This window comes from Melanotaenia boesemani, chromosome 21, assembly GCF_017639745.1.
Source record: "Melanotaenia boesemani isolate fMelBoe1 chromosome 21, fMelBoe1.pri, whole genome shotgun sequence".
NCBI lineage: Eukaryota > Metazoa > Chordata > Actinopteri > Atheriniformes > Melanotaeniidae > Melanotaenia > Melanotaenia boesemani.
In genome coordinates this window covers 9,732,686-9,745,082 of record NC_055702.1, presented here as the reverse complement: position 1 = coordinate 9,745,082, position 12,397 = coordinate 9,732,686, and positions in this window count along the sequence as shown.

The following is a 12,397-nucleotide window of genomic DNA, read 5'->3' as shown; positions in this document are numbered from 1 at the left end:
AGGGTGTAGTAATAGAATGTTGGATTTTTCATGTCTTCTTGTGATTACATCCTTTTTATCAATGATGAATCAGAGCTCGGTTCTGCCTAGGAATTAATTAATAAAGCAGTCAGACTTCTGATGCAAAGACATTGTTTGAAATGATAAACTCTGCAGAGTTTTTTAATCTTAGCAGTTCTTAAGGCATTTTCAGTGTTTTTGACAGAGTAGATCTCGTGTTTAATATCAATGGAAATTGGAGGTCCAGAGTTTTTCCTTTCATCCTTTAAAAAGGGCTTAATGGCTAATGCAAAGCTTAGCAATGATTGTGCAGCAATCTTTTAAAGCGCAATGCCAAACTATCATCTTTGAATCTTGTACTTTAGTTTGAGACCTAAACCAAAAAAGGTTATAAACAGTTGTTTCACAGCTGATTTTTTTTTTCTTCAAAAGTTTACCAATTACACCTATAATCTCTACATGTGGATTTATTTGTTGTCTGATGAACGGTGTGCCAATGACATTTTATTTGGTATCTCCAGTTCAAGAGACATAAAATGGAAATATGAAAGACATTCATTTTAATCATATTTTTTTATTTTCACCTCACATAACGAAGGCTCCCACTTCAAACTTTGACTGCATGAGACCTTTCTGTGTGGATTTCGCATGTTGCATGGATGAGTGGGTTCTCCCCACTGTCCAAAATCACATATACTAGTTTAAATTGTAATTCTAAATTGACAATGGTGTGATTGTGAGCATACATTGTTGTTTGTCTCAGTGTTGGCTCTGTGATGAACTAATGACCTCCAGCCCCCTGCAACCCTGAACTGGATTAAGCAGGTATACAAAATGGATTGTAGGATGCTTGTTTTGCTTTAGTTTGTGAACTCTCTTCTCAAAAACAACCAGCATACAGCAGTGCATAATACCAGGATATTTCCCACAGGACTTGGAGCTAAAGGACTGATTGGCTCTTTAGAGGTTTGGCTAATGTGACTCGTTTGAAATTTTGAGCTTTTGCACTTAAAACAGCAACTTGCTGTACAAGACAATGAAACCATGAGAGCACTGAGTGTGAACCACAGCTGTGAAACTATCAATAATATTAAAATAAGCTGAAGAGAGCTAATGTGTAGTGAGAGAACTAGCAATAGGAATAAAAGAAGGAGCAACTACTTTCAAAAACATACAATATAAAGTGTGATGATAACAGCTACTTTAAATCCAGACAAATTAATTTATTTCACTGCTTAAAATTCTGTCCTGACAGCTGCCAGAACAAGTAACAGTAAAACTGTGTAACTGTGGGTTGTAATAATTGGAGAAGTGACACAGCGCTGACAGAGATCAGAGGTGCTCTAAAGTCTCCATGTCATGATTTCTAAGAGAGTACAAAGGGTCATCTGAGTTACAACAGAGGGAGACGAAGAACAAGAACATGTTTGGTTGTCACTGCTCCCGAGGGAACAATAAACTATTCCTTTCACCTCAACAGATCCAAGATGACATTTCGCTGGGAGCACTCCATGCATGTAGATGGAGAAATGGCAGGCGCTCAGTGCTAGATGAGGAATAATGGCTGATTGTCAACAGCAGAAGGAGGATGTTAAGGAATTTGAGCATGACTACTTTTCAGTTTTTGTTCAAACTAAAAAGTCTTATGACTTATCTATAATTCCCATAACCTCCTTTCAATCTCCTTTGCTTTTTGGTTTGTACACACAGTGACCCACTAACCCTTGCTCCCATAAACTCATATTTTATTGTTAAATAACACCCAATTCCATACCTTCTATTCGCAATAATAATATTAAGTTAATGCTCTCTAATGAGGCTTAATACCCCATAATAAAACATAATTGCCTCTTTAGCTGCCTTAAACTCAGTCAGGATAACTCATGTCTGGAATGCTTAGCGTTCCTATGAGGAGATTCTGGGAGACAGTGGATCAAGTTTACCCCTGTGGGAAATTAAATTATTGCTCTGTTCAAGATGTGATTGGCTAAAATAAAAATGTGTATGACAGAATCTTGTGACATGCACTTGCCAAGTTCTGCAAATTTCTGCCTCTCTTATAACACCATAATCACTTCATGATTTTCAATTTTACCTTTCATGCAATGGAATATCCTGACACACACACACATGCACACGCACACACACACACATGCACACACACACACGCATGCACACTTGGTGTATGCAAGTATAAGGGTTGCAACATGTTCAAGCATTTAGTTTCTATCTTCTTCCCGTCTCAATGAACTCTCTAACAAATAAATACATCCTTCCTGCATGAGTGTTGTGTATTTTGATTTTGTGTATAAAGGGTGTGTGTTCAGAGTATTTGCAAAGCGGCCCTCTGGCAGCTGTGAGACCCACAAAATAACTGGTCCCATGATGTAGAATTCTGGCTAATATTAAGAGGATCAGAATCTGGGTCTGGACTTACACAACAGAAGCTTTATGCAAAATAACACAACTGATATAAAGAAGGAGACAATACCAGTCTGTGTGGCGTGATCCTTCTTTTCCCTCCTCCTTCCTTTCCCGATTCCTGTTCAGGTTGTGTGTAGGTTATTTTTCCTTTTCCCACGTCATCAGCCTGGCGGCTCAGAGTTAAGAATGTTTATCACTGAAACCTAGTGAACCCAATTTAGGTCAGGGAGCTCACTGTGTTCAGGATGTTGCACAGTTGCTTGTTGTTTCACATGTCAATAAACACTGTATCCACTCAAACACACAAGAGTTGATCAAACAACATTAAACAGAACCAAATGTTGATGGGGTTCAAACAGTGGCTGTTCTGTGTGGAGTTTGCATGTTGTCCCCATGTATGCGTGGGTTCTTACTGAACTCTTGCTGATTTAACAGGACCAGTGTGTTGCAGTATCATCTGCTACTGGAGCACAGTAGGGCTTCAAAAATAAATTGCATTGGCGACTGGTCTGAAATAAGTGTTTACTGAATCTATAGTTATGATTGTAGTCTGAAGTGGCATACATCATTCAAATCTAAAGAACCATAGCTTTCCAATTATGTATAGCACGTTTAGGTACTTGGAAGGTAGACTGAATAAAAACATATTTATTTGTCATGTTACACACAAGAGACTGGTGCTAACAGGTTAATTGGCCTCTCTAAATTTACCATAGAAGTGAATGACAACATAGAATAGAATAGAATAGAATAGAATAGAATAGAATAGAATAGAACTGTATTCATCCCTTGAGCAGGTGGCCTCAGGAAAATTAGATTTCCAGAAGCATCAGAAGTTGTTTGTCTAATTTTGTTAGCCCTGTGATAGACTAGTAGCCTGTCCAGGGTTTACCTTGCTTCTTACCTAATAACTGAGATAAGTTCCAGTTTCTCTGCATTGGACCCTGACTTGGAATATGCTGTATAGAAAATTTATGAATATGCCCACCAAAGTTTTTTTCCAAAACAATTTAAAGGGGAGGGATAGGCAGGGGATGTTCAGTCAGTTGCACTCTGTAACTTTGCCACTGGATGTCGCTTAATTCATACTGGACATTTAAAATGTACTCGCTTTTAAAATCTCTCATAATCATTTTTTTTTGTGTGTGTGTGTGTGTGTGTGTGTGTGTGTGTGTGTGTGTGTGTGTGTGTGTGTGTGTGTGTGTGTGTGTGTGTGGCTACAGGGGAATAAGTTCACAGTGAGAAATGCATCACTGCTTTAAATGAAGACAAATGGAAACCACTATTGAAAAGGTCTAAATTTATAGGACCATCAACTTCTCTGGGTTGTCCCCACATCTGGTTCTAGTAAAATATTTTCTTTCATGAATTTCAGATGGTGAAGGAAAAAGAAAGAAAACAAAACAAAGACTGAACACATTTATTCATTTATTCTGAAAACAGAAGGGGTGCTGTTTACCTGCACCTTTAGCTTTAAACAACTTGTAAGTAACTGCCGTTGCGTAATCACCAGTGCTTCTGAAAGGGTTTAAAAAAACTTCACTGGTTTAATTATTCAAAGATAAGCTCATGTTGTAAGCCCAGTGCTATAGATTTTAATGTAATATGACATTGTGCACAAACAGAAGGCCACTTGCATGTGCATTTTTAGCTTTTTAGCCATGAAATGACCCTCGACATATATGATTCCTCTAGGACACATGGAGTAAATCTGTATCCAAAACCTGCAAATACATTTTGACAACAAGTTTGCATTTTTTACTCAGAAGCCATCACATGAGCAGTCTATCTCATATAAATGCATAAAATAAGCATACTGTCTTTCTTAACATGTAATGTGAGGTTTTACATGATGTGCTGAAAATCCACAGAAGCAATGCCAAAGAAAAATTAATTAGTAGCTCTGTTGTTGACGACACACACATTCTCATATGGTGATAGGCACACATGATGTTGGCAGAGCAAGACAAATGCGTAAAACAAAGAGATGTGGATCTACCCAAAATTATTCACTAGTCACTATATAGAGTAAAATTTATTATTATATACCATTTTATAATACACTTCAAATCTAAGTAAAACTTTGGATATATATTTATATGTATGTATATATCTAAACACAGATAAAATGTGTTCTTTTGTCTACATATTTATAACATGTTTATAAATTTGAAAGAAAAAAGAAAAAAAATCAGTACGACACAAATAGTTCTCAGCTGACCTGAGATGTTAAATGGATGGGTGGGTGGTGATGATGATGATGATGATGATGATAATCCTTTTGTTTGGTCTTTTATATTCAAGCCTTTAAGCTATGAGTAGGGGTTCATGCTTGAGTGAGTATTGTTGGACAGGTTCTAACTAGATTTCAGGATATTGTTTCATTTCCATGTTGTTTAGTATATATTAAATTATTCTTACTTTAGTCATCAGTTGCTGTTGGTAAACAGCTGGAAAGATGGCTTGTGCAATCAGTTTGTGCATTTTTTACACACCAAAATGTCTTATTTAGGGACAGATTTTATAATTGATGTTTAGTTTTGCTTCATAAAGTACTTACATAAAGTAAATCACTGATGATCCAACTTTATAACCTGCATGCTAACATCTGTGTGCCTAAGCAGAAGTCACCAGACCTTGAAATGATGTCTTCACCAGATTATGTCACCAGAAGAGATATTTTTGCACTAAATGTATGATTATATTACAAAGATTTGAACTCAAGTTAATTATTTTTTAGAGCCATTAATGCTTGGTTTAACTTTGCAAAAACAGAATTTTGCTGATAATTAAATCATTAACTTGACTTCTGAGTGTTAAATTGCATTGAAACATGTTAAATTTAGATTCATAATCAAATAAATTAATAAACTATTTACCTTAGATTTTCAGAATCTTGGTGGTTAACGGTGAATTAGGTGACTGGAGAAGTGTGCATGCATCTGCTCAGATAGTGGAACATGTGGAGCCCGTATTCCACTACTCTATAGCATTATGCACTAAGAATACAAGAAAAAATTAGAAATGAGCATGAGAAATGAACACAAATTAGCTCATTTTGGGACTTTAAGGGTAGAATTTTAAATGGTGAATTATTAACTTGAAGCTTCTGCACAACTCTTGATTAGAATGAATCTTGCAGGGTTTAAACATTTTGTTTGTGTGACTTTTGGCAGTGCAGGTGCACACACACATACTCTCCTACATCACAAATCAATCAATTTACACAAGTTTTTTTACTCCTTTTCCTTATTTCTCATATATTGCATCCTATGCATAACCTTTTTTTTAAATGTTCATTGCATTATAGATATCAGTGTGACACATCTGGCATGTGTCACTATAATGTTTATAAAGATGTCGTTCTGGTTACTTGTGTTTTTCGTTGTTTTCCGTTGCCCACTGTTGGCTGTATGTCAGAATCTTGCACTTGATTCACATATTTATACAAATACACAGCAGTGAAATCACAAGTCAGACGCAGGTGAAAATGCTAATGCCTGGTTTGAACTAGCATACAAAAAAGTTGTCTCAAGAGCTGTGATTGTATCTGCAGAGACATGGTTGATGCCAAGTGTTAACAGTCTTCCCAAAATTGTGTTGCTGAAGGCAACATGTAGCTCCATAGAAGGTACAATGAGGTTTTTGTGCAACAAGGGCCTTTAAAGAGTGAATTTTTCCCTGTAAAGGAAATGAAAAGATTTTATGGAGAAGGAAACTCTGGGTCTTTCTTGACATGTGAAGGCTGCAGAAAGTATCTCTGAGGTTCAAAGGTTAGGTCTTTTAGCAGCAAAGCAGGTTATTTTGTTTTCAAATTCTATATATGGCTGGGGACTGTCACCACACACTCGAGTCTATTTAGGAGGTGTTGGAACATGAAAAACTGAAAGGAAACAGTGAGTCAGCCAGTTCCAGTTACATTACTGGTGCAATTGATACAAAGAGTTGCATAGGCAGCGCATTACTAGATGTGCGACAAAGACTTTTTTTCCTGTTTTCCATGAAATAAGAATCTAATCATTTTTTTGTATTCTTCATAGGAATAACTAAGTTAAACAGCTGAAAAACAACTTCTAACCTTCAGTCAAGAGGATGTTTATTTTTCAATCGCAGCAGGGAAATGGTGTAATAGACACAAGCTGCTTGTGACTCTTTGGTGACAGCTGACGTTCATTACAGCCAAGAGGCCTAAGATAAGTGACATTTAGAAAATCTGGCCGGAATGCAGGACAGCAGGTCAGATTTTGTGGCAGGTATCAAAAATTTCCCAGAAAACTCACATGGGGTCAGTACTCTCATAACTCACTGAGAGTCAGGGATTTCAACATAGCAGCCAGGTTTGAAAGGCTGGGATCAATTCAGTCAGAGCAAAATGTTGCCAGGTGAAGCAAAAATTGAGTCTAGAATTTCTCTGTTGTGAAACAGCATCTTCTAGTTAGGGGTGCGTACATCTTATCCATTATATGAATGATTCACAAGTATTTTGTGTCTTCGATACCAATGTGTCAGCGGACTAGTTGATGTCTTTTCCCACAGCTGATGTCTATTTGCAGAAATAAATTGGGTTTAAGATGCTGTAGCTATGTTTGACCTTGCCAGCTTGTGGGTATCTTGAGATTGTATTTAGTATTTTGTATACTTATCCAGTGTGTTGTTCTTGTTTGTGTTAGCTATGTTAGCACTAAAAGATTAATGACATCTCACCTGGTGAGAATTCAGATCTGTGATGCTGCTGTAGCTGTATTTAACTTCACTGTTCTTTTCCAGACTTTCACCCAATGTTTTTTGCTCCTTATAAATTCCAAATGATTTCCAAACATTAGGTTTGATGGTGGTTTAAAAAAATAACAAATTAAAGAAACATGCTGTATTTGTGTTTACCTTGTAAGCAACAGCCTGACTGGTAGATTTGGGGGGTCAGCAGGCTCCTGATATGCTGTTCACTTGTAAGGAGCACACCACAACAATGCAAATTTACAAGTTTACTAAAAAAGGGTTGTAAAAATATGGATGAGGTCTGGGGCTTCTTGACTGAAGTGCTGGGAGGAGACTCAGGATCATGGTACTGTCCCAGAGACCCTGGCCACCCCCTATCTGAAAAAGAGAAGTGTAGGAGGAGGAACAAACAGATGAATGTTTCATAAAGGAGTGTGGTAGGGTAGTGATGGGGTAAGGAGTGAGGATGAGGGAGGATTAATTGATGAAAGGTAAGATGAGAGAAGGTGGATAAATGGATGAGGAAGGATGGATGTGGACAGTGATGGGCAGTGTGGGGTCATGAGATAGAGACAAGCAGAGCTAATTGATAAACGGCTCATCAGGTGATTAGGAGAACCAGTTGAGGTGTGGTCCTGCTCCCAAATCTAAGTTAACTAAATTTTAAAGTGTGTTCAGACTCTGTTCACTCAGTGCCTGTGTAGCAATAATATGGAGTCACTGGTGCAGAAATCTCACTTTATATCTGCAGCAAAACCTCAATGGACCTGATTATTTTAATCAATGCAAAATTTAATTAGATACAGAAGTTTGTATATTAACATAATTACATCTCCAACAATGGTTTCCAGTTCATATTGGCTAATCTTTACACCCTTAATTCTAGTACTTCCTGGGATTTCTTCTGAGCCCCTCTTTCATTATTTCACACAAAAATGAAGTTATTGCAGTACAATTATTATCTGTTATTTTTAACTTATGAGAAAGATTCTACGTCCAAATGCAGCACTTGTGTGGTTCATCACATTGACATAATACCAGTTTTTTGCATGTTTCATGTTCATCTCCGTTTAGAGGGTTGCACACATTTGTAGCTTTTGCATCTTTCACACAATAACTTAACATTAAGAGTATGTACATTTATAAATAATAACATCATAAACAGAGCTATTTGTCCCATGCGCTGTCAAGCAGGTGACACTTGGAGCCACGTCATTCAGCAGAAACAGTTGCTTAGTAATTGTAGCTTCTGCTGTACTTCCCTTTGTGCCATCAGCTCCACTCCACCTGCAGTTATGTAGGCATGTAAAAGCAAACAAACACACCAATAGACGATATAATGGGTCACATATCCATATAGTATGATGCTAACATAACTAAACATGCAATATCTAATAACCACAAATAAAATGCAGTAGCTTCTGTTTTAGAAAGAAAATGTATCAGCTATGCAGTCGGTTCCTTTACAAAGTTAAATAAAAATAAGTTTAACTTCTTGTCATGCCTGCTCCTCCTCAGCTGGTGCGCTTAGCATCACCAGTCTACTGATCACCTGTTCTGGCACTACATTTCCCAAGATTCCTCTGCTCCTGCCATCATGGACCACACCTGTGTCTCATTATCATCATCCTCACAAGTTACACCTGTCCACCCCTCTATTTATACCCACAGTCCTCACAGATCCATTGTGTAGTCTTGTTGGATTCTCCCTGCATGTCTGTGTTGGTTTCCCTGTTTGGCTTACGCTTTATTAAAGCAGCTTTGCTTACCTTTGCTTGTGTCTGCTTCTCCACTGATTCAGCCTGACACTTCTTGACTTTTTACTGTCTTCCATGGAGATTAACAATTAAAAAGGAGACTTGTACCCCATTGGTATCCAGTTTGAGGTAAAACTGTATTAAGGTAAGTTAAGTGACCAGATACATTGTTGTCCAATCTGCACTTTCTGCATTCAGGGGTGGGGTTTACTTTGGTTCATTAACAGTCATGACAATAAGCTGTGCACATATAGGCAGCATTGCAACTGATTAATCATTTTTATGTTGGACAAATGAACCATCAAGTTAAAACAACAACACAACAATAAAACAGATATGAACACTGATATGTCAGAAAAAAAAACAAACAAGACACAAAAACAGTCACATAAAATGACATGATTGGCTAAAAAATTTGGCTGAATATAATAAATAAACTTGTAAAAAAAACAAAAAAACATTTGATTTCAACAATATCAACAAAGCTACATAAAAAAATCTTATATTTTCAAAAATCAAGCATCCAGAGAGATTTTTCATCTATATCTGATTAAGGTGTTGTACAAACACAACCCGAGTATAGCTCATTTTCGACCCAGATTTAGAAGGGATTTTCATAAATCAACCACTGTGGATTGCTAATGTTTAAAGAACGCAAGGCAGTGTTTAACCCTGGGAGCTGGATTGGATGAATTATTAGGGCTTTACTGGTCATGCTGGTGTCCTGCTATTTGATGTGCTGTACCACGCAGTGCCAACCTGGATTAAATTCAAGCCAACACAGAAAATCCAGAAACCTGCAACTTTTTAAAAGGCCACATCAAGGTTGCTCTAAAAAAAAAAAAAACATCCATCATGTGTCAATTCCCATAAATGCCTGTATGAAGATTTTCATCTTTACTGTAGAAGTAAACATTTTCCATTTTTGTGCCTAATATCCTACTTCAGAGAGAAACATCCAAGTTCCACAAATACATCAGGAAGATGACCCCAAGGGAAGAAGCACTTAGTGAATATCTGAGGCAGTGGAGAGAAGAAGGAGCAGGAGGAAAACCCCTGCAAACCCCTGAGATGCACCACCGACAGATAGCTGAAGTGGCTTATATAAACAAGTCCTGCCAATGACTAGAGAGGACTGGACTGAACTGACAGCACAGAGGCACAGCACATGAGCAAACCTTTAGCACCAGAGCAATAGAAGCCCAGATCTATCACACTAGGCAGGGTCCCAGGTGAGATGCCCTTGAAACAACCCAACACCTCACAGCAGGGTGTAAGATACTGGCAGGAAAAGAATACATGGAACATAGCCAAGTAGCCAGCATAGTGTTATGAAAACATCTGTGCAGAATACAGACTGGAGACCCCTTTGTCACCATGGAAAACATCACCCAGCTGATGGAGAATGACAGCTAAGATCTTGTGACTTCCAGATACAGATCGACAAAATGGTGGTGACAAACCAATCGGACAGTGATCATAGCAGCAGAGGAAAGCCGTTGTTATTGATAGTCATATCGAATGATAGCATTATCAGAAAAAGGATAATCAGGAGAAAACCTGGATGGTGAATGCAACAGTAGCTCCACAGTCATCACAGCTATGTGGGCAGTGAGTCTTACACAGAAGAAGTCACTCATTCCAGAGGTGCGCAATGCAGTGAACTGTTCACACACTGCTGTGTGAGAGAGCATTAACAGTGGAAACAGTGGAGGTGTGTGTGTTCCTGTTACTTTGGTTGTGTAAAAAAATCTGGCAGGTGCAATAGGGGGAGGCTGACACTAGTAAGCTGCTCTGGGATATGGAATTGCTCCACAACAACCAGTTTTACAGCATATCAGCAATAATTTCACAGTTTCTGGGACACGACAGCTGACACACAATTATCTGATCTGTTCCACGGATGCACACTTCATCTCTATTTCAGCCTTAAACTTCTGTTTGAATAGATTAATTTACAGGGATAAGTCATTACTGGAAAAAAGAGAAATTTGAAAACGAAATGGTGATCTACTTTTTTGCCCTCAGTGTAGATCTTTGGGAAAGCAGTGTACATAGAGCTTGAATGGTTTCTTTCTCTTTCAGCCTTCAGTGCCAATGAAAGATTTATCTACGGATGTGGTACACAATCTGAAAAACCACAGTGTGACAGTGAAATATGACATTTTGCCTGCATGATTTGTAAAGTTTCCTAAAACCAAACAGCTCTTCAAAAACAAACCTTGCATTATTATATTTGTATTTTGAGGACACGTCATGTTTAGTGCATTGGTTGTAGCTAGACAGGTTGAGAACTATGATTGTCACCACTCAACAAAACAACATTCCTCCTGTTTTTAGATCCACATCGTCAACGATATTTTGTTTTGAGAAATGCCTGTAAGGAAGAAAAAAGAGAAAGAGATAAAAGGTGGGAACAAACAGCACTAAAAAGATGTCATTTTCATACTCCACTACAACACAATGCAGAAATTTAAATGTGGCTGAGAAGAAGATCTGACGTCTCACTGAAAACTTGTTGCATGTCACATGCTCATCGGCTAATAAAAAACTTTTGTTTGTGATTGTAATTTTCATTAAAAGCTGCAGGGATACTTTTGTAACTCATGTCTGATCCCAGAGCTGCAGCAAGTGTGAGAGAAGCATAGCAAAGGCACTGTACAGCTGTCATTATATAGCCTCAGTGATGCATTTGACTTTTTATCGAACATCACTCAGAGTCCACCTTGACTGCAAGCAGTTATCCAGGTAAATGGCACTGCCACTCAAAAATGCATTCAAGATGGCTACAAAGGAGGTACAATCTTTTGGCTGAGAATCTATGGGGAACATGCTGCAGTTGCTTTTGGAGTCACAGACGTTACAGGTTTAGTGATGACAGCAAGAGTTGTTTGAGATGACTGACATCGCGGCCACAGAAAACAGTCATTAAAGAAAAGACAGTAAGCTGGCTTAGGTTTCATCCACGTCTCACAGTTGTGGTACTAACGTTTAACCTTAGATTTTACAGAAATTTAAATGTTAAACAAACATAAACAATAAATTAAAAAAAGAAAGACAGCTGAGATTTATAATAGCTGAGAATCCAGAAGGTGGTGTAAACCTTTTGGTCTGTGTAGGTTAAAGATCCAAGATTTAAAAGTCCAAATCTGCAGTTTCTTTTAAGCTTGCATTTATAAACTTAATCATATTTTTAATATTGTTTTTATCTAATGTTTTTTTTCCTTTTGTTTTTAATTTTAAATTATGTTTCTTATTTTCTGATGTTTCAGTGTTTCTGTAAAGCACTCTGAATCACCCTCGTTGAATTGTGCGATACAAATAAATGCCTAAAGCGGTGAAAGCCTTAAGTCAAAGTAATGATTTGATATCTTTACACAGCAATATACTAATTACTTATTCTGGATAACGGCTGTTACACAATCCGAGAGAACAGAAAACTTTGTTCTTGTTCTTGAGGCAGCAAGAAGTAAATGATGTATTTTTGTTGGCCTGGTTTG